Source organism: Bos javanicus, chromosome 8 (genome assembly GCF_032452875.1).
Source record: "Bos javanicus breed banteng chromosome 8, ARS-OSU_banteng_1.0, whole genome shotgun sequence".
Lineage (NCBI taxonomy): Eukaryota > Metazoa > Chordata > Mammalia > Artiodactyla > Bovidae > Bos > Bos javanicus.
Window position 1 is genome coordinate 30,739,913 of NC_083875.1, and position 22,541 is coordinate 30,762,453.

A 22,541-nucleotide genomic window follows, 5' to 3' on the forward strand; every position below is an offset into this window, starting at 1 on the left:
AAAATACTGGCCTAGAGACCTCTTATGCCTCCTCTTAGCTATGAAAAGTGTGTGTGTTATTTGCATAGCCACTGCCATGGAATATTCTTAACCTCTATCCATTTTTGATGACCATGAGAAAATTTTATTTATCATATTGGTAAGGAATGGGAATATACATTGTTTAAGAAATGTGAATCTATTCACTAGAAAGTGGAGTATGGTCAAATTGAAGGTTAACTGTCACTGGAACAAATAGTTATTAAGTGGTGAGGGCATTCATTTTTTTTTGTTTCCCCTAAATAGGGGATTCTTCAACAGCATCCTCATATGAAGACTAATGCGATAACTAGAGAGTAATTGAAAACATCAAGGACCATCACAATAAAGCTCTTTACTCTGCGCCAGAGAATGTACTCTGCTTTATAGCTGCTAGCTCATTTAAACATCATAGAAACCCTATGAGGTAGACCTTATGAGACTCATTTAATTGTTAAGGAAACTTAAGATTCAAAGAGATTAAGTAATTTCTTAAAAGAGAGAAGCATCCTGGTTGAACAACTAGGATTTCTCCTCATATTTGCTTTAGCTAGTCCTGAGAAAACTAAGCAGCTTCTTCTACTCATAGTACAATGAGATATTTTAGTATTCTAGAATACAAATGGTATATTTATGATGAAAAGAGAATTCCTAGCCAAATGCTCTTCCTCATTGTTCTGAGGAATGGTAACAATGACGATGATGATGATAATAGTCTAATGTCTTGTGCTAAATATTTCCTACATCTTATTGCATTTGAGCTTTGCAATAATTCACTGAAGAATCATCAGCCCTACTTTAGAGATGAGAAACTGAGTCAGTGAGGTGAATGGCTTGCCCAAGTCCCTAGAGTATGTCTCTGACTCCCTAAACTGCAGACTTCTCTCTATATCATAGTGATGTTAACTTACCTGTTTCTTGAAAGAGTAGTCTTCTCAAGATTCGATCACTGGTGTCCTAAGCACTATCTACCCACTGTAGCATCCTTTTGTCTCTAACTTTTTTATGATGGGGGTATTGTGGGATGCAATAAACTTGCATTTGGAATGATTCTTTTGGGCTATGTTTGAGAACTTTTTCAAAGATTCTGTCTGGACAGTATCTTACGGATCCTTTTCTTCCAAAATATTGCCCTTTACTTCTGATTCATGCCACAGAAACAGAACATTTCTAAATAAACAAGCAGAAAGTACATCAGAATGACTTTATGCCTGAGTTTCTGATTGCTCAGATGACAACCCAGTTCTATCGCACCATGCATTATGTTTTGAATCATTTCCCTTAACCTAAGTATCTCTGGTAACCAAATTATAGTAACATCCCCAAGGCAACCTGAGGTTTGGAAACCAAGTGGGTAGTTCCGAATTCTTAGTGGACCATTCCAAGGCGTGCAACCAAGAGCTAAGGTCAGAGCCCGCTAGAAGAGGGTGGGGAAAGAGGCTGTGGGAAAGAGATTCATGGCTTTCCATTGTACTGGAATCTAACTGGAATGAGTGAAGGCAATTTCATTTAAGAATCCCTTCCCCCTGTCACCTCATTAACACCTCCAATGAAAGGCAGCTGTGAGACTGTTAACTCTTTGCTTGCACATTCTTGAAAGTGCTGTTGGCTGAGATCTCTTGTCCTTGTGAGAAGATACCCTGCTGTCACCAATCTGGGTATCTGTAGCATTGAAATAAAGGTTTTTCCAAGACTCATATTTATACCCCAATAGCACACCATTCTGTGGAGTGAGACATGCATTTCTGCCAGGTTTTGTATATTTTCAACTACTACTCCATAAGCTGCAGTATGTTGGGTTTTTTGAAATTTGGCTGCCTCAAATTCTTTTTGGAATTAAATGAGAGCGTATGTGAACATTCATTAAGTTATTAACTCATTCATTTACTTACACTTATTGTGAGTCACATTGGATGAGTGCCTGTTATAGGTCAGGTGACACGTCAATGTCAGGGGTCCAAACATTGTACCTTCCTTCAAGGAGTGTACTCTTGAATGTGAGTTTAAATCATTATTCCAGTGTCATGTGATAAAATCATGGCAAAAGTTACAATGGGAGCATAGAAAGGAGAGGCAGTAAAGCAGAGTCATCTAAGGGAGGCCAGGGAAGATGGGAGAGAAGGTATTGGGTTAGCCAAAATGCTTGTTCTGGTTTCTCCATAACAACTCCCAGAAAAATCCAAAAGAAATTTTGGCTAACCCAATACTTGTGCTGTTTTGGGCAATAAGTGGGAGTTAGCTATCTGGAGAAGAGCTGAGATGGAAAAGCAACCTGTGAAAAATCAGGAAAGGATGGTTTGGGCATGATGTTAGAGACCAGCTTCGTGTGCAGTGTAGTGGACGCTGTAGTCCACAGCCCAGACACCCTCTATGGGATGCAGATGCACATTCTCCCAGCTACTGGGAATGTTGATGGCTTGAAAAATCTCAGCTGAATCCCTTTAGGAAATTGCCCTCAACTAATTGCCTCTTCCCCGGGGACAGTATGCATCGAAGACACAGAGGTCTAAAGGCCAGTTCCCCTTACTTCAAGATAGATAATTCTGACTGCGTACCCAGTTAGAAGAGCTGGAGAGTTCCCAGTAAGATCTTCTGAAGCTTCTTTTGCAACTGTACCACATTTCACCTTCTCCCTGTGATCCTGCTCTCACAGCTGGTGTCCTCTGGCATCTGGTACAAGAGGGACTCAAAAAGCTCACATCTGGATGTGACACAACCTTTCTACTCTCATTGGGAGGACTTAATTTCAGGTCATACCTAGCTACCAAAGATGCTGGAAAGTGTCATTTCTAGCTTATGTGCATAGTCTCAACTCTATCACAGACAAGAGAGAAAACTTGCTTGGTGCACAACGCTTCCAGTACAGGTGAGCTATCTGGGGAGGGAAGCAGAAATCATTTCATGTTAAACAGAATGCTAAGCCAAGGTGTTAGAACTTGCTTCTGCAAATCATGGGGAGCCAGTGAGTAGTGCAGAGATTGGATAGTGAATAATTTACCAGAAGGAATTTTATTGTTAGGCGAGCCAAACAACTATACAACTCTTCCTGTGGCAATATTGTTTTATCATGGTATCTTTAGCAAAGGATAGGATCTCTGGTCTGAGCCTAGTTGATGTTTCTGCTCCCCACTTTCTTGTCACCTGAGGAAAAAAATGGACATTGCTCTGTCAGAACAACTGTGGATGAACTGTTCTCAACCTTTCTTTTTAAGAAGAATTGACAATGCAGTTTCCTCCCTCCTTCTCCCCAGAAGCACAGGTGCAGGGCCTAAGGGTGAGATTTAGCAAGTTTAAAAAAAAATAGAATGTCATCATCTACTTAGAGATGGAGATGGGATAATGTGGAAGAGTGAGGATTCGTCTTTTGGGTCTAGTCAAGAGATGTGGGCTTGGTCTTGTGCTGATTCTGTCTCTAGATTGATGACTTTTTTCACATTGCTTGGATTCTCTGTCACTCACCTTTAAGTTAAGTGACTTGATAGAATTAAGAAGTTGCCCTTCAGCTTAAAAACTTAACTGTATTTGATAGGCTTGAAACCTGAAGTTTGGAACCAGCTGACATTGGAGCTCTAGAAAGGTATGTAGAATTTAATTAAAGTTTCTATCTTAATTTTAGCAAAGTCAATCACTGCCTGACAACAAACAACAGTCTAGTAATCGTTCTGTGATCTCTCATAAACTGAGGAGATGAGTTTTATTTTTTTTTTCAGCCAATTCCGGATTCTGATTCCCCTGAATATTGAGCAAGGGGGAAATTTCAAGAGAAGGTCTCTGGTTGGTTCACAGCTGTAGGGCATATCGTATTACAAAGGCTTAGAAAGAGTTCACAGGAGATTGACTAACGTGTTCTTTCCTCATGTCTGCATGTGTGCTAAGTTGCTTCAATTGTGTCTGACTCTTTTCAACCCCATGGACTGTAGCCTACCAGGCTCCTGTGTCCATGGGATTCTCCAGGCAGGGATACTGGAGTGGGATGCCATTTCCTTCTCCAGGGGATCTTCCTGACCCAGGGACTGAACTTGAGTGTCTTATGTCTCCTGCACTGGGAAGCAGGTTCTTTAAAAGTAGTGCCACCTGGGAAGCCCCATTCTGATGTCTATGGGAAAGGGATTATGTGGGAAAGGAATTATGAGAGTTGGCATTTAACTTGGGAGCCAACCAGATTGCTCTGGATTGGCCTTGAGCTTGGGCAGCAGAACACACTCTCAGCTGCCTTGGGAGTAAAGACACATTTCCATTGTCTGGGCCCGTTTTAGAGAGGAAGTGGTTACAGTCGGTGATGGCAGTAGCTTAAGGAGATAAGGAAAACAGAGGTGAGCAATTCGGGCAGAATGCAATGAACTGAGCTGGAAATTCACTGGAATACCAGGAGTCCCATTGGCCAAAAGAACCACATGACCTCTTCTGCCGTCACGTGACCATGACACTCATTTCTCCACCTTAAAAAAAAAATAGGGTAGCACCTGCTAGAGGTTCAGTCTTAAGTGACTTCAGTCACCCATAGCTGTTGGCTGAAGGGCAAGAATCTTGTATTTGCAATTGGAATCAATGGGTAGCGAGGTGTGCACACAAACCGTCAATGCTTTGATGGCAAATCCTCCCTTTTCAGATAGTTTTGAAAGGCCAATTTACTTAGAAAGTCTTATTTCCCCCAGATTAGCAGTCACGTCAGCACTTCAAATGCTAGCAGGGAGCAAGAATCAGTATCATGTTTGTCTAGAATATGGGAGGTGTCAGACACCTGGGCCTCTGTTCATCCTGGGACACAGTACGGAGGGAATGGGGGCACAATGCAGTTCTTATTCTGAATCTGCATCCATCTGCACTCTGCAGCGGGCAGACAAAAGAGGATTGTTAGCACTTCAAGCTACCTTGACAGAGCCATCCCACTTGACTCTTTATTAATTGCTCCATCTGCTAAGTGAGCACTCTCTGACACAGGTTGGTCCAGCCCTCTTAAAGCCCTTCGTCTGCTTCCTATTGGTTCCACATGTGTTTGTATTTGTTCTCAGTAGGCAGAGATTCCAGAGAGAAAATGAACCGCTGCAGATCGATTGCAGTATCAGTCATGCAGAAGACGTGGTGCAGCGTGCCATTTGATTTTGATCTAGTTTTAACCCTTGCAAGACAATGGCCCTGGCTTCTTTGGTTTTGTTGACCTCAGTTTCTGTTTGAAGTCTCAGAGGCTAAAGGTAAGAGAAAAGGCAGTCTGAGGCTTGGAGGTGGCATTTCCCCTTTAAGTTGAAATCTTTTTCTATCTTTCTGAGACAGGGCAATAGAAAAGCCAGAAAGCATTCATGTGGTGTGTGTGTGTATGTAATAATGCTGCTGCAAAAATATATGCCTTGTTTTTGTAGCCAATGATAACTCCCCGCAAAAGTACACTGACAGCACCTTCAGACTCTGTGCCCACACTGACAAAAGACCGGCCAGCCCATCTCAACGGTTTACTTAGGCGACCTAGTATGATGTGTCTTTGTCCTTTCTTTTATTTTGTTTTAAAGAGATTCAATGAGATCGAGTTAAGGATGTAGTGTCTATTTCAGCCTCAGCTCTGCAATTTCCAGATTTAGCCTGGATTATGTTACAGCCCTCATGATACGGAGAGATTTTCCTATGGACAACATGGAGATAGAAGAGAGAAACAGGAAGGGTGTGGTGTCTCCTCGAAAACTTTCTTTATACTGGGGTCTGAGGGTTGCATGGATCTGTGTGTGTTTACATGTATGTGTGGATGTGTGTATGTGTGTGAGGGAGAGGGAGAAAAGGGAAAGAAGTACTGCACAGGAAACAAAGCTTTTGCTCCTTGATGTTGTGCCTTAACTTCTCAATCAGGATTTTTGAGCTCCCTACTATTTATTGAAACTCCAGGAACATAAAGATGGAGACCTTGGAGGGAGGCATGAGCCCTTGTCTCACTACACAGTGGAGAACCTGAGGTTTTGGAAGGACTTAGTACTTTCTTCAGAGAAGGCAATGGCACCCCACTCCACTATTCTTGCCTGGAAAATCCCATGGACTGAAGAGACTGGTAGGCTGGAGTCCATGGGATCGCTAGGAGTCAGACACGACTGAGCAACTTCACTTTCACTTTTCACTTTCATGCATTGGAGAAGGCAATGGCAACCCACTCCAGTGTTCTTGCCTGGAGAATCCCAGGGACGGGGGAGCCTGGTGGGCTGCCGTCTCTGGGGTGGCAGAGTCGGACACGACTGAAGCGACTTAGCAGCAGCAGTACTTTCTTGTTAACCCCTGAAATCTCATTTTCTGCCCTGTGCCCCTGACTTAGATTCTGAGCTCTACATTGCTGATTGAAGCTAGTCTGTCTGTCCCTCTCCTGTCCTGTCTTCCTTGGAAGGGAGAACTGTATCTCTTGGGATTCCTGCTGTTGGAGGCAACAGAAAATAGAGTCAAAACTGGCATACATAAAAAAGGTGTTTTACAAGTTTACAATACATGTGGGGGAGGGGGAGGACTAGCTTTGGCCACGCCTGCATTGTTAAATTGCTTCAGTCTTAAGTCGCTTCAGTCATGTCAGACTCTTTGTGAACCTATGGACTATAGCTCGCCAGGCTCCTCTGTCCATGGAATTCTCCAGGCAAGAATACTGGAGTGGGTTGCCATTTCCTTCTCCATGGCAGCGTTGAGGGACTCAAAGCCCTTAGGTGTTAGTCCATTTCTATCTTTGAATCATCTCTGCTCTTTCTAAGTCTTGCTTCCCTCTCAGACTCCATATGTTGGTATGATGACTGCATTAGTGCCTTCCAATTTCATGTCTGGGTAGAAAGAGAACTTTTTTTTTTTTTTTTTCCAGTGCCCTAGAAAATGTCTCACTGGGTCTGGCATGGATTAGTTCATTTGTACAAACAGGAACCAACCCTGCGGCCAGGGCATACAGTTCTCTGGCCTGGACTGAAGCTATCGTTTTCTTGGAGCTAGAGTAGAAATCAGTCTTAAGTTCATTAAGGAGAAGGTTTTGTTTTCCTAAGAGAAAAATGCGAGTACTGTTATCAAAGGAAGACAGAGCAGAGATGCCTGTCTAAAGAACAGTCCAAAGTCATAGAAGTTTAAAGAACAAAAAAGTAATTTGGTCAATTAGCGGCATTATGTACGTTGGTACATCTGTATGTATTATGTATGTATGTGTCATTTCTATTTCTTTCTCTCTGGTGTGTGTATGTGTACTCATAAGGACACTGGTCAAACATACTGATTTTGAAATCAGATATCCTGGGTTCAAATCTTAATTCCAACAGTTCATGGACTTTTGGATAAGTTACTTAAAATCTTGGATGGCTTAAAATTTAGGCCATAAAGAACTGTGATTGTGTTCAGTGAGTTCAGTCGCTCAGTGGTGTCCGACCCTTTGAAATGCCATGGACTGCAGCATGCCAGGATTCCTTGGGCATTAGCAACTCCCATAGCTTACACAAACTCATGTCCACTGAGACAGTGATGACACCCAACCATCTCATCCTCTGTTGTCCCCTTCTTTTCCCACCTTCAATCAATACCGGCATCAGGGTCTTTTCCAGTGAGTCAGTTCTTTGCATCAGGTGGCCAAAGTATTGGAGTTTCAGCTTCAGCATCAGTCCTTCCAGTGAATATTCAGGACTGATATCCTTTAGGATGAACTGGTTGGATCTCCTTGCAGTCCAAGGGACTCTCAAGAGTCTTCTCCAACACCACAGTTCAAAACATCAATTCTTTGGTGCTCAGCTTTCTTTATAGTCCAACTCTCATATCCATACATGACCACTGGAAAAACCATAGCCTTGACAAGATGGACATTTTTTGGCAAAGTAATGTCTCTATTTTTTAATATGCTGTCTAGGTTGTCATAGCTTTTCTTCCAAGGAGCAAGAGTCTTTTAATTTTGTGGCTGCAGTCACAATCTGCAGTGATTTTGGAGCTCAAAAAAAAAAAGTCTGTCACTGTTTGCACTGTGTCCCCGTCTATTTGCCATGAAGTGATGGCACCAGATGCCATGATCTTAGTTTTCTGAATGTTGAGCTTTAAGCCAACATTTTCGCTCTTCACTTTTATCAAGAGGCTCTTTAGTTCTTCTTCACTCTTGGCCATAAGGGTGGTATCATCTGCATATCTGAGGTTATTGATATTTCTCCTGGCAATCTTGATTCCAGCTTGTGCTTCATCCAGCCCAGCATTTTCATGGTGTACTCTGCATATAAGTTAAATAAAGAGGGTGATAATATACAGCCTTGATGTACTCCCTTCTGATTTGGAACCAGTCTGTTGTTCCATGTACAGTTCTAACTGCTGATCCTTGACCTGCATACAGATTTCTCAGAAGGTATATCAGGTGGTCTGGTATTCCCATCTCTTTCCGAATTTTCCACAGCTTGTTGTGATCCACACAGTCAAAGGCTTTGACGTAGTCAATAAAGCAGAAGTAGATGTTTTTCTGGAACTCTCTTGCTTTTTTGATGATCCATCAGATGTTGGCAATTTGGTCTCTGATTCCTCTGCCTTTTCTAAATCCAGCTTGAACATCTGGAAGTTCACGGTTCATATACTGTTGAACCATTGGCTTGGAGAATTTTGAACACTACTTTACTAGCATGTGAGATGAGTGCAATTGTATGGTAGTTTGAGCATTCTTTGGCATTGCCTTTCTTTGGGATTGGAATGAAAACTGACCTTTTCCAGTCCTGAGGCCACTGCTGAGTTTTCCAAATTTCCTGGCCTTTTGAGTGCAGCACTTTTGCAGCATCATCTTTTAGGATTTGAAATAGCTCAAATGGAATTCCATCACCTCCACTAGCTTTGTTCTTATTGATGCTTCCTAAGGCGCACTTGACTTCACATTCCAGGATGTCTGGCTCTAGGTGAGTGATCACACATTGTGTGATGAAGATCTTTTTTGTATAGTTCTTCCAGAGATAATTTAGGAGTTTGGAAATAACATATACACATACTGCGGTGCTCTTGCCTCGGGCACCTAAAGAGTTTGGTAAATATTTTGGTGCTGAAAGGTTAAAATGGCGTTAATAGAAACCTTTTTGAATATGTTTTGGGATTGGGGATAGATTATGGTATAAATTTATTGGCTGCTATTTAAATGAAAAAAATTACAATGCATTATAATGTTCGTTCTAATCAAGTAATGCTTGAAGATTGAATTTCAGACTGCAAATGTGGTGCACACATTTATTTCTGAATAAGACTTTGTGTCCCAGCTGTTGAAACATTTGTGGGAAGGTGAAAGATTTGTGGACTAATAGATATCTGTGGCAGTGCATAAGCTTAATACAGTAAAAGATGTTTTCACTGAAAAGATAAATCATTTCATTTTTCATATATACACAGTCATTCTGGGTTACACTTATGCAAAACATCCACCCATGAAGGGTCTCTGACAGTGGGAAAGAGGTACCTGGGAAAGAAAACCAGTTTCTCTTCCTGAAACACAAAAATGAGACAAGTAGAATTTTGGATAACTCTCAACATGCTAGCTGAGAGTACATCAAATGTTTTCAAGAAATTATTCGATTATCATGAAATACTATTTTTGCTTGTGGTGGAAATAAGAATAGACAAATGGGTTTTTTAAAAAGGTAGTTACCTGTTTCTTTAAAAATTATGCGATTTAACCCAACCAGTATGCTGAAGAAGTTGAAGTTGAATGGTTCTATGAAGAACTACAACACCTTCTAGAACTAACACCCCAAAAAGATGTCCTTTTCATATAGGGGGACTGGAATGCAAAAATAGAAGTAAAGAAATACCTCGAAAAACAGGCAAATGTGGCCTTGGAGTATAGAATGAAGCAGGGCAAAGGTTAATAGAGTTTTGCCAAGAGAATGCACTGGTCATGGCAAAAACCCTCTTCTAACAACACAAGAGAAGACTCTACACATGGACATCACCAGATGGTCAACACTGAAATCAGATTGATTATAGTCTTTGCAGCCAAAGATGGAGAAGTTACATACAGTCAGCAAAAACAAGACTAGGAGCTGAATGTGGCTCAGACCGTGAACTCCTTATTGCCAAATTCAGACTTAAACTAAAGAAAGTAGGGAAACCCACTAGACAATTCAGTATGACCTAAATCAAATCCCTTAAGATTATACAGTGGAAGTGACAAATAGATTGAAGGGATTAAATCTGATAGACAGAGTGCCTGAAGAACTATGGATGGAAGTTCATGACATTGTACAGGGGACAGGTATCAAGACCATCCCCATGGAAAAGAATGCAAAAAGGCAAAATGCTTGTCTGAGGAGGCCTTCTAAATAGCTGTGAAAAGAAGAGAAGCAAAAGGCAAAGGAGAAAAGAAAGATCAGTTCAGTTCAATACAGTCGCTCAGTCATGTCCGACTCTTTGATACCCCATGAATTACAGCACACCAGGCCTCCCTGTCCACCATCAACTCCCGGAGTTCACTCGAACTCATGTCCATCGAGTCAGTGATGCCATCCAGCAATCTCATCCTCTGTCGTCCCCTTCTCCTCCTGCCCCCAATCCCTCCCAGCATCAGAGTCTTTTCCAATGAGTCAACTCTTCACATGAGGTGGCCAAAGTACTGGAGTTTCAACTTTGGCATCATTCCTTCCAAAGAATACCCAGGACTGATCTCCTTTAGGATGGACTGGTTGGATCCCCTTGCAGTCCAAGGGACTCTCAAGAGTCTTCTCCAACACCACAGTTCAAAAGCATCAATTCTTCGGCACTCAGCATTCTTCACAGTCCAACTCTCACATCCATACATGACCACTGGAAAAACCATAGCCTTGACTAGACAGACCTTTGTTGGCAAAGTAATGTCTCTGCTTTTTAATATGCTATCTAGGTTGGTCATAACTTTCTTTCCAAGGAGTAAGCGTCTTTTAATTTCATGGCTGCAATCACCATCTGCAGTGATTTTGGAGCCCCAAAAAATAAAGTCTGACACTGTTTCCAATGTTTCCCCATCTATTTACCATGAAGTGATGGGACCAGATGCCATGATATTCGTTTTCTGAATGTTGAGCTTTAAGCCAACTTTTTCACTCTCCACTTTCACTTTCATCAAGAGGCTTTATAGTTGCTCTTCACTTTCTGCCATAAGGGTGGTGTCATCTGCATATCTGAGGTTATTGATATGTCTGCCAGCAATCTTGATTCCAGCTTGTGCTTCTTCCAGCCCAGCGTTTCTCATGATGTACTCTGCATATAAGTTCAATAAGCAGGGTGACCATATACAGCCTTGACGTACTCCTTTACCTATTTGGAACCAGTCTGTTGTTCAATGTCCAGTTCTAACTGTTGCTTCCTGACCTGCATACAAATTTCTCAAGAGGCAGGTCAGGTGGTCTGATATTCCCATCTCTTTCAGAATTTTCCACAGTTTACTGTGATCCACACAGTCAAAGACTTTGGCAAAGTCAATAAAGCAGAAATAGATGTTTTTCTGGAACTCTCTGCTTTTTCAATGATCCATTGGATGTTGGCAATTTGGTCTCTGATTCCTCTGTCTTTTCTAAAACCAGCTTGAACATCTGTAAGTTCACAGTTCCCATATTGCTGAAGCCTGGCTTGGATAATTTTGAGCATTACTTTACTAGTGTGTGAGATGAGTACAACTGTGTAGTTGTTCGAGCATATACCCATTTAAATGCTGAGTTTCAGAGAATAGCAAGGAGAGATAAGAAAGCCTTCCTCAATGATCAATGCAAAGAAATAGAGGAAAACAATAAATGGAAAAGACTACAGACCTCTTCAAGAAAATTAGAGATACCAAGGGAACATTTCATGCAAAGATGGGCACAATAAAGGGCACAAATGGTTTGGACCTAACATAAGCAGAAGATATTAAGAAGAGGTGGCAAGAATACACAGAAGAACTATACAAAAAAGATCTTCACAATCCTGACAATCACGATGGTGTGATCACTCACCTAGAGCCAGACATCCTGGAATGTGAAGTCAAGTGCGCCTTAGGAAGCATCAATAAGAACAAAGCTAGTGGAGGTGATGGAATTCCATTTGAGCTATTTCAAATCCCAAAAGATGATGCTGCAAAAGTGCTGCACTCAAAAGGCCAGGAAATTTGGAAAACTCAGCAGTGGCCTCAGGACTGGAAAAGGTCAGTTTTCATTCCAATCCCAAAGAAAGGCAATGCCAAAGAATGCTCAAACTACCATACAATTGCACTCATCTCACATGCTAGTAAAGTAGTGTTCAAAATTCTCCAAGCCAATGGTTCAACAGTATATGAACCGTGAACTTCCAGATGTTCAAGCTGGATTTAGAAAAGGCAGAGGAATCAGAGACCAAATTGCCAACATCTGATGGATCATCAAAAAAGCAAGAGAGTCCCAGAAAAACATCTACTTCTGCTTTATTGACTACGTCAAAGCCTTTGACTGTGTGGATCACAACAAGCTGTGGAAAATTCGGAAAGAGATGGGAATACCAGACCACCTGATATACCTTCTGAGAAATCTGTATGCAGGTCAAGGATCAGCAGTTAGAACTGTACATGGAACAACAGACTGGTTCCAAATCAGAAGGGAGTACATCAAGGCTGTATATTATCACCCTCTTTATTTAACTTATATGCAGAGTACACCATGAAAATGCTGGGCTGGATGAAGCACAAGCTGGAATCAAGATTGCCAGGAGAAATATCAATAACCTCAGATATGCAGATGATACCACCCTTATGGCCAAGAGTGAAGAAGAACTAAAGAGCCTCTTGATAAAAGTGAAGAGCGAAAATGTTGGCTTAAAGCTCAACATTCAGAAAACTAAGATCATGGCATCTGGTGCCATCACTTCATGGCAAATAGACGGGGACACAGTGCAAACAGTGACAGACTTTTTTTTTTTTTGAGCTCCAAAATCACTGCAGATTGTGACTGCAGCCACAAAATTAAAAGACTCTTGCTCCTTGGAAGAAAAGCTATGACAACCTAGACAGCATATTAAAAAATAGAGACATTACTTTGCCAAAAAATGTCCATCTTGTCAAGGCTATGGTTTTTCCAGTGGTCATGTATGGATATGAGAGTTGGACTATAAAGAAAGCTGAGCACCAAAGAATTGATGTTTTGAACTGTGGTGTTGGAGAAGACTCTTGAGAGTCCCTTGGACTGCAAGGAGATCCAACCAGTTCATCCTAAAGGATATCAGTCCTGAATATTCACTGGAAGGACTGATGCTGAAGCTGAAACTCCAATACTTTGGCTACCTGGTGCAAAGAACTGATTCATTTGAAAGAGTCTGATGCTGGGAAAGATTGAAGGGTGGAGGACAAGGGGACAACAGAGAATGAGATGGTTGGATGTCATCACCAACTCAATGGAAATGAGTTTGAATAAGCTAAGGGAGTTGGTTATGGACAGGGAAGCCTGGTGTGCTGCAGTCCATGGGGTCTCTAAGAGTCGGACATGACTGAGTGACTGAATTGAACCTCATCCCCCACTTTATCGTGTTTGGTAACCATAAGTTTGTTTTCTTGTCTGTGAGCCTAGTTCTGTCTTGTAAGTAATTTCATTTCCATCATTGTTTAGATTCCATGTGTAAGTGATATCATCTGATATTTGTGTTTCTGTCTGACTTACTTAACTTAGTATAATCTCTATGTCTATCCATATTCCTGAAAATGGCATTATTTCGTTATATTTTATGGCTTAGTAATATTCCACATATATAGGAATATTCATGCTGCTGCTGCTGCTAAGTCACGTCAGTCGTGTCTGACTCTGTGCGACCCCATAGACGGCAGCCCACAAGGCTCAGCCGTCCCTGGGATTCTCCAGGCAAGAACACTGGAGTGGGTTGCCATTTCCTTCTCCAATGCATGAAAGTGAAAAGTGAAAGTGAAGTCAGTCAGTCTTGTCCGACTGCTAGCGACCCCATGGACTGCAGCCCACCAGCCTCCTCCATCGATGGGATTTTCCAGGCAAGAGTACTGGAGTGGGGTGCCATTGCCTTCTCCTATGAATGTGCATATACACACCTAAACTTTATCCATTTATCGGTAGACATTTAGGTTGTATCCATGTCTTTGCTATTGTAAATTGTGTTGCTATGAGCATTGGGATGTATGTATCTTTTCGAATTAGAACTTTCATCTTTTCCAGATATATGTCAAGGAGTGAAACTGCAGGATCATATGGAAACTCTATTTTTAGTTTTTTAAGGGACCTCCATACTGTTCTCCATAGTGGTTGCACCAATTTATATTTTGCACCTCTTTTTTGAAGGAGAGGTAAAGGCATATTGAAAATAGATGTGCTTTCCATATAGAAGCAATTGTGGCCACTGTTTTAAAATGCACCAAAGAAGCAAAACTATCTTCAACAAGCCACTTAGCATGGCTGAAATCTGTTTCCCTATTTGAAAAATAGGGATAATAACCACTTCTAGGGTAGAGAAATAAGTAATATCAGACTTCTAAAGTGCCTAGAGCAATGGTATTTAGTCACCATTAATTCTATCTCCAAAGTTCTCCCCAATTCTATCATACATGGCAATTCCTGCAAATCTCTTCATGATCCTCTGAAACTCCCACTGATGTTCCCACCCAATGCTTCTGCTCTTTCCTTTATTTGAAACTTTTTCTCTTCACTGCTTAATCTATAAAACTTTATTCATACTCTAGGATATCAAGTCCCATTCCTTCGTCACTCCTGGACTTCTCTGGCCATCATGACTGCTTCATTTTCTAAATTCTGGCAGCTCTTGTGATTTATGCCATTATGTAACCATTTGTTTATAAGGGCTTCCCTGGTGGCTTAGGTGGTAAAGCGTCTGCCTGCAATGTGGGAGACCTGGGTTTGATCCCTGGATTGGGAGAAGGGAATGGCAACCCACTCCAGTATTCTTGCCTGGAGAATCCATGGACAGAGGAGCCTGTCGGTTATAGACTCCCGTGACTTTTGCATAGCCTTATGGAATCGTTTGGACTTCCCTGGTGGCTCAGGTGGTAAACAATATGCCTGCGATGCAGGAAACCAGGATCGATCCCTGGGTTGGGAAGAACCCCTGGAGAAGGGAATGGCTACCCTCTTCAGTATTTTCACCTGGAGAATTCCATAGACAGGAGAGCCTGGCAGGCTACAGTCCACGGGGTCGCAAAGAGTTGGATGCACCTGAGCGACTAACATTTCTACTTCACGGAATTATTTGATATTAATATTCTCTAATTTGTGAACTGCATGTCACCAGCTATGCTGTAAGCCCTTAAAAAATGGAGACAGTAGGACAGAATGGTGAAAAAACAAAAGACTTGAAAGATTGGCCACATGGCCTCAGCCGTTTTAGTCCTTAATGCTTACTAGCTGAGTGGACATGAGCAAGTCATTTAACTTTTCTGAACCTTAATTTCAGAATCATTAAAATGATAATATATATGCTTAGCATTGTTGTTATAAAGATCAGATAAGATTTACAGAGGAACATTCTTTTAAGTATTGTAAAGTATCACATAAGTATTTGGCCTGTTGTTATATGTTTAATGAGTATTCATTAAATAAATACTGGACACACAGGAAACATAAGAAACTAGATCTATTGAGTTTATTTGCAGGAACATGGATGTTCTTTTAATTTACCCCCCAAAAGGAAACTAAAATACCAGGGTTTTGGCGAAATCAACTTGATGGGTTCCAGTTAAACGACTCTACCATGTCCAATTACAATTCTAGTTTTTAATATAGTTCAGCAAGAGAAAAGACATGAGTGGTGGTTCAGTATTATTCTAAAATAGTTTCTGTTAAAAAGTTTCTTTTAGAGGGAACATTTTGGAGGAGCCTACATTTTGGTCAGCTGTTTCGTCTATGGACTGTTAATGTGGTTGCAATTGAGTGAACTTTCAAGCACATTATGGAGAAGTTTGTTTTACTCACACCCTACATGAAAAGTGTTCCATCCCAGCTCTAATGCTAATAGATTAAGTCCATCAGAGCAAGGTTAAAATCGCAAGATTGGAACTTGTCAGGCTCCATGCAAAACTATTCCATGCAAACCTCCAAAGAGCCGCCTGTTTATATTAGATTTAAATATTTCTAGGGAGAGAGAGCTATGAACTTTCCATGTCTATCACATTTATCTTTAAGAAGATCATCTCGTCGCACACCAAACTCTCACTGCCAAGTGAGACTTGTTTTCTTTTGTCCTAAATGGGGATATTGAACAGCTGGTCCATGTCATTTTTATGACAAGTTTCATACACTTGAATTCAGTTAATAGGTTGCCTCTCTTATTTTCCTTCATCCCAGCTTTCTTAACCTTCCTAGAGAGTTTTGTTTTTCTTTCCAAAAATCATTTTTATTACCATTTTCAGGGCTCAGAGAATTCAGGCCTTAAACTGGACAGAAAAATAAAGTAATTCTTGAGTTCCTGGCCAGTGTTTGTCATGACATTATTTCTTGCGTTCTTTGTATGTGTGTTTGACACTGGTGGTAATATGTCTGGACATCATATATTTTACTGTTGATTCAAATTCATGTCATGGACTGTGGCGTATTTCTTTCTTTGAAAAAAAATGGTTCTTCAGTTTTTTGTTTACATATTTTGGAATTTATAAATAAGCACATGAGGAAAAAAAATTACATACTCTCCATCTATTTAGGAATAGCCCCCCCAGTTAGATGCTGGCTTCATGACTTCTAGGGCACGAAAGGTTGGTTTTCTGTTAGGTTTGGCCTCTTCCTGCTGCAGGCCTTTATCTATAGCAGACTTGCTATGATCCAAGGTAGATAGTCGTGGCCCTTGGCAGTGGAAGAGTAAGTTGAAAAGTAATTGTGTATTATCAAGAACAAAAAGACACTAAGTTAATTCTGCAAATGGTGGAAAATGAATATTATCTTTATAGAGGGATTTTGTAAATATTAAATATACACGTACATATAATTTTTAGAAATATGTCTGAACATAGTAAGAACTGAATAAATGTTAACTGTTATTATTTCAGTTGTAATAGCTATTGTTCTTACTGCTCTTATTGTAGTCTTTGTCATCATCATGATTAAATGCTCCTACAGACTGAGCCTAGCTCTGAGGCCTGGGAAACTATCTCTAGAATCTTTTGGTTTGGTAGGAATGACAGATAAGAAATTTTATGATTGAAGTCTCCAGCAGATGTTTCATTCTAAACCAGAATGAAACAAAACACACAAACAATTCTTTGATCTGTATTAGCTTCTTAGTTTCCCTAAAATACCTGCCTCCAGGCTCAACTACACATTAAGTCTTTTGGTCATTCTCTGCTCTCCTACAGTAATTTATCTACTTCTTATTTCATTATCTCATTCATTGTTTTGTAAGCACTGAATATTTCCAGAAATAAAGATGATGTTCAGGGCCCCGTTTTTTCAATATCATTTATTATCTTTTTTTTTTTTTTTTTAATCCATTCATTCAAGAAGGAGGTTCTTCCCTTATTGGCCCACTTTTGATGGCTATAATTAAGCATTGGTCCCATGACGCTCCCAGAATTTGCAATATACCATTTGCTTTTTTATGATAATAAACCAATAGTCAGCCTCATCAAAACAGTGAAATAAATCAGTCAAGCTGGTTGTTAAATTTGAAACAGTATTTACATTGTCATCTTCGATTTGACATCCCTTCACTTTCTCCCATGTGACTTGGTAGGTCTCTTTTGAGAATTTTCTTTATTTCACACAGCTTCTATTCTTAGAGACATTTGACATTTTACACAGATAGATGGCAATGTGGTATGATCTACTCTCTATCCTTCTTCAATTTTGTCAGCTATCACATAGTACAGATTAGGGGATTTTGTTAATGGAAGAAAGGTCTTGATCTTTAGGGAAGCACTTGAAGAACTGAAAGGGAATCCACATGTATTTGGTGGTAAACTCTTCTTCCTCTCACTCTCCCTCACTCACTTTTTTTCCCTTGGGTTATGTCTTTGATTTTATGTTTATGAAGTGGAGAGTGACTGGGACAGGGAGTGCAGTGGGAAGTTATGGAATGGGATGATATATACACACATATACATGTGTATACACATATATATTATCCTGTTGATCTCTACTAATTTATAGACGATAATATCTGGAGCCACACTTTGCAAATGAGAAAACTTAGATGGAGGAGGATGATTAACTTGTCAGGGTCACCCAGCTACTGGGTGCAAGATCTGAAGGCAAAACCACATGTGTCTTACTCCTTCAGATGCTGGCTTCTCGAAGAAGCAAAGCCCAGATCTTAACAGAGAGTCCCACTGCTGGCTTTGTCTGCTGTGGTGGCTTGTGCACAGAAGGTGTTAAGAAAATGTGCCTGAAGTAGCTTTGAAGAAAGAATAGGGACAAGAATGTTTTAAAAGCTATCCGTTGATGAGGAGTCCTGGGAATTGAGAAATCCAATACCATGGGTGGGAAAGTCCAAAGCAATTACATCTGTGAGTGTTAAAAACGTGTTGTGTGCTTTCTTTCTCTGCTGAAGGAGAAGGCTGTTTACATTATGGGGGATTGTTCCGGTCTGTACCAAAGAGCTTGTTAAGGGTGACAGACAGGTTTGTGGCACGAATGTGCACTCCAAATTAGATGAATGGTGAAATGATGAAGCAATCAAATGGCAAAGCTTTTAGCAGACTGCAGTACATTGCCCTGTTTTGCTACCCCTAGGCCTGTTAGCATAAAAGAGGCTATAAAGATAAAGTGCACAATATTATTCAAGTCTCCGAGTTCAACAAACACAGGCAGCCGGCACTTGATGACGAGCATCCTCAGGATGACTCAAAGCTGCTTCACGCCCCCGAGGGCTGATTCAGAACCACCTTTCCCCTTACTAGGACAATATTTGGGGGTCTAGTGTGAATTAGGAAGAAGAAAGAGAAACACCTCGTTCATTTTGACTTCCCTCCTCTCCTTCTTTCACAGTGGTCAGGGGAAGGAGAGTTGGGTAGGCTAAACCTCCCCTTGGCATGAAGGAGTGAATGATGAGGGGTTTGGGTCTCAGTCTACTGGCTTCTCTCCATCAAGAAGGGAAAGGAAAGTGCCTCTCCCATTGCAGGGTGGGGGCTGCTCCTTAAGGGGAAAGAGATGAGACTCCAAAAGGAGACCCAAAGAACTGTTGGTCCAAACCTCTCATGTTAGATGTGAGATGCAGAGATAGTAGGTGACTTGTCGGAGGCTGCCCAGCTTGTCCATTTCAGTGCTGTTTCCCCACAAACATTTTAGAATGGGGGTGGGAGGATGATCTTTATATATCTTCTCCAATGGGATGTAACTCAGAAGCCCAAAATGTCACAGCATGGCATGCATGCTCAGTCATGAACAACCCTTTGCAACTCCATCAACTGTAGCCCACCAGGCTTCTCTGTTCATGGAATTTTCCAGGCAAGAATACTGGAATGAGTTGCTGTTTTCCTACTCCAGGGATTGAATCCACATATCTTGTATCTCCTGCATTGGCAGCCAGATTCTTTACCTCTGACACCAACTGGAACGCCCAATATGAGGACGTTACAAAGCTACTTTGGTTGAAGGAAGACATAGGAGTAAGGTGGCGGGTGGGGTCCTGGAATCCTATCCTCTCAGCCTCTCTTCACCCCTTTTGTCTTAGAAGATAGGCTTTAGAAACCCCAGGATTCTGGGGAAAGCTTCAGCACCAGAATATTTGATGTTTTGTTTTTCCCCCCTTTCCTGCCAATCCACTAAAAGTTATTTATTTAATTTTTCCCTGACTCTTCTCATCTTACCCAATGCAAACACTTTTCCCATTATGAATTCCACCTTTGCAGGGGCTGGTGCCACAATTACGGCTGAGCAGCCTTTGCTGACCTTGATCTTGTTATCCTGACCTGACAGCCAGAAATGGAGGCTTTGAGAGGTTAAGTGACAGCTAGGATGTGGCAGAGCTGGAACCTGACACCAGAGCTCTCTGATCCTGAACCCACGCTTGTGTCTTAATCCTGCTACTCTGCTTCCAGAACAGACGGCTGGGCTGTAGTTTTGCAAGTTGTCCGCCCTGTATCTTCAGATGTTTTTTTCCCTAGGAGGGGAAATGATGATAGTAGTCTAGATGAGATCTAGAGCTCTTTCTTCTTGAATGTTCTGCAGTTCAGTATGGATTATAGTTGAAGCTAATAGTTCACTTAAAAGGAAGGGAGACTGTCCTCCCTGAAATGTTTGGACGTTGAGATTCTGGAGGCAATGGCCCACATCTAGGAGTTTTTGCTTGATTGTCCTTTTTACAGATCATTTTTAATACAAAACCATGTGGAGGACCCTTTGTTCTTTACGAATCTGTTTGTAGTCTTCTATCTCTCCCATGCCCAACCACATTCTAAATTTGGTCTGTAACTGTGAGGGATCTATTTTATAGGGCTTATTAGAAATAACAGTCAAATAGTTCTATATGGTGCCAAGTCTTGCTGATGTAGGAGGCCCACCAATTTGCAGTAGCATGTAGCATGGTTAACAGTGGAGCCATCTCCATGAACCCATCTGTACGGGATGATGGCTGGTTCCTGACACCATACTCTCCTGGGACAAAGTGAATAATTCTGTCCAGTGGGCAGATGTTTGGTCCACAGAATGGCAAGCTCTATGAGAGTTAGTGAGCTCTTCTTTTTTTTTTTTTTTTGTAAAGTCCCCTTCCCCCATTCCACTGTCTCCATTTCACAAATCTGCTTTTAGAATATGCTTTGGAATTTGATAGGCACAGTGGAAGTGTGGGAGGAGATGGGGTTTAGGGCCTAGTTCCCTCCCTCACCCATTATGAACAGGAATGCTGATTACTGTCTGACTTAGCTGTTTGCTCTCAAGAAATAGGCATTCATCATTTATAGAACTGTGTGATTTGTCCTTCAGAAAGAAACAAAACCAAATCCCATTGCTATTTTTAGAGGTGTTTTTTTCTTGTTGTTGTTGGGGGGTGGTGGGCTGGGAGTAGGAAATGAAAGAACTCTGCAAGTAAGCCTGCCCAGCCAGGAAGACTCTCTGTGAGCTTTCCAAGTCAGTCCGCTGAAGTAGGAATTTGAAAGGCCCACCACAAATTGCTTTTCACTTCAACCAGAATGCTTATTATGATGCCCTGGCTCCATTCTGCTCTCCTCTGACTTACACATGAATTCAGTTACCCTGTATTTTAATTATATGTGTAGAGCAAATTTTGTGTTCTCTGACAACTCATAAACTTCCCAGAGATTCCCCCCAAACCATATTGTTCTTAAAATAGACTTTGCCTCCTATCCTTGGACCAAACGATACTCTCTCGACCCAGCCCTGGCTGGTATAAGTGCATTCAGGATCCTGGCAGGCACGTTCTCCTAAGCCACAGTGTAGTCCGAGTTAATCTTGTCCCTGGTCGTGGAGCCCTATTCCTAAAACACATCATACGTGACTCATGTGGTCAGTAACAGGCCCAAGGTGGATTTCAGTGGCATCCTTTGAGCCTGCAGGTGCTCATGTTTGAATCAAAACCTCGAGTTTCAGGGCGGCGTTTATTTTTGCTCATTAGCTGTGAAGAAAAAAACACAGGATTTCACATGCTTCCACCCCCAAGATATCTTTTCCTGTGCTCTGTGCCATCTCTTTGTGGTTGCAAAGTCACAGGATGTAACTTGTGTAATTACCTGAGAATTGTGATTTCAGCAGACCTGAAAGTCCAGCTGCAGTTCTAAATGTCACACAGAACTTCACACTGAGAAGCTGTGTAAAGAGACATAGTATATCTTATAGTGATTATACTGTACAATGACTCCTCCCTCCCCTCTTTTTTTTTTGCACAAAATTATTTGACTGTTATGGGAAGCAATATAATAAAGACATAAATCAGTCTCTGGCCACATCACAACTGCTTAAGTCTTCCTCCTGCTCTCTAAAAATACAGAAAAGAACATCATCCCTCTAGCAGATTGTTGATAAATCAGACACTAGCAATAATATTTCTGGTGACATGGCCATAAAATATGCATCCTGAATGCTTTCCTTCCTGAAATTTCACTAATTGTAACATAATTCACCAACACAATGTTTTTCTAAAATTCGCATAAACAGACCAGCTCAAAAGGCTGTTTTAATAAAGGAGTAATATCACAAGCCTGTATTTTTTTAGAAAGCAAACATTATTGACCCAGCTGAGTGTCATTGGCGGGTAAAGGGCCAGAGTTCTGGACTGCAGGGTTCTGAAGTGTTTCTTTAATTCACTGTGGCTCTCTGGGGGATGAACTTGTGATGTACATCTCAGACAACCCAAGGATCATAATGAAATAGTTTTAAACTGGTGGTGAATCTTGGAATTTATCCTTATGTCACTACACAATTGGATAGAAAGAGAAAAATCCAGCAGATCCTTTTTATCTTTGGTGTTCCTGGAGGCCAAATCACCACGGACAAATGTTTTGTAACCTCCTCCCCTTCACTCCAAAATCCATGACTTTGACAACTTGTTTAAATTTCGTGTACGGGTTTGTGAATATTTTCAAATTCCTGAGTCTTCGATAGTAATTCTCACTGATGAAACCTCTTTGGAAAGAGGAATTCAGAACAAAAACAGATGTTTAAAAATTCATGTGTTTGACAATAATTTTTCTT

At 41.1% G+C, this 22,541-nt stretch overlaps 1 long non-coding RNA gene across 1 annotated transcript in view; it reads left to right on the forward strand.

The window, feature by feature from the left end:
* The first annotated feature begins 1,398 nt into the window (after window positions 1-1,398).
* The window catches only part of LOC133253398 (uncharacterized), an 89,102-nt gene continuing 67,959 nt past the window's right edge, over window positions 1,399-22,541 (forward strand). Inside the window, exons 1-3 of the long non-coding RNA XR_009738294.1 lie at window positions 1,399-1,424; window positions 2,672-2,884; window positions 3,548-3,595. This is a non-coding gene — a long non-coding RNA (uncharacterized LOC133253398). The remainder of the gene's footprint in view (window positions 1,425-2,671; window positions 2,885-3,547; window positions 3,596-22,541) is intronic.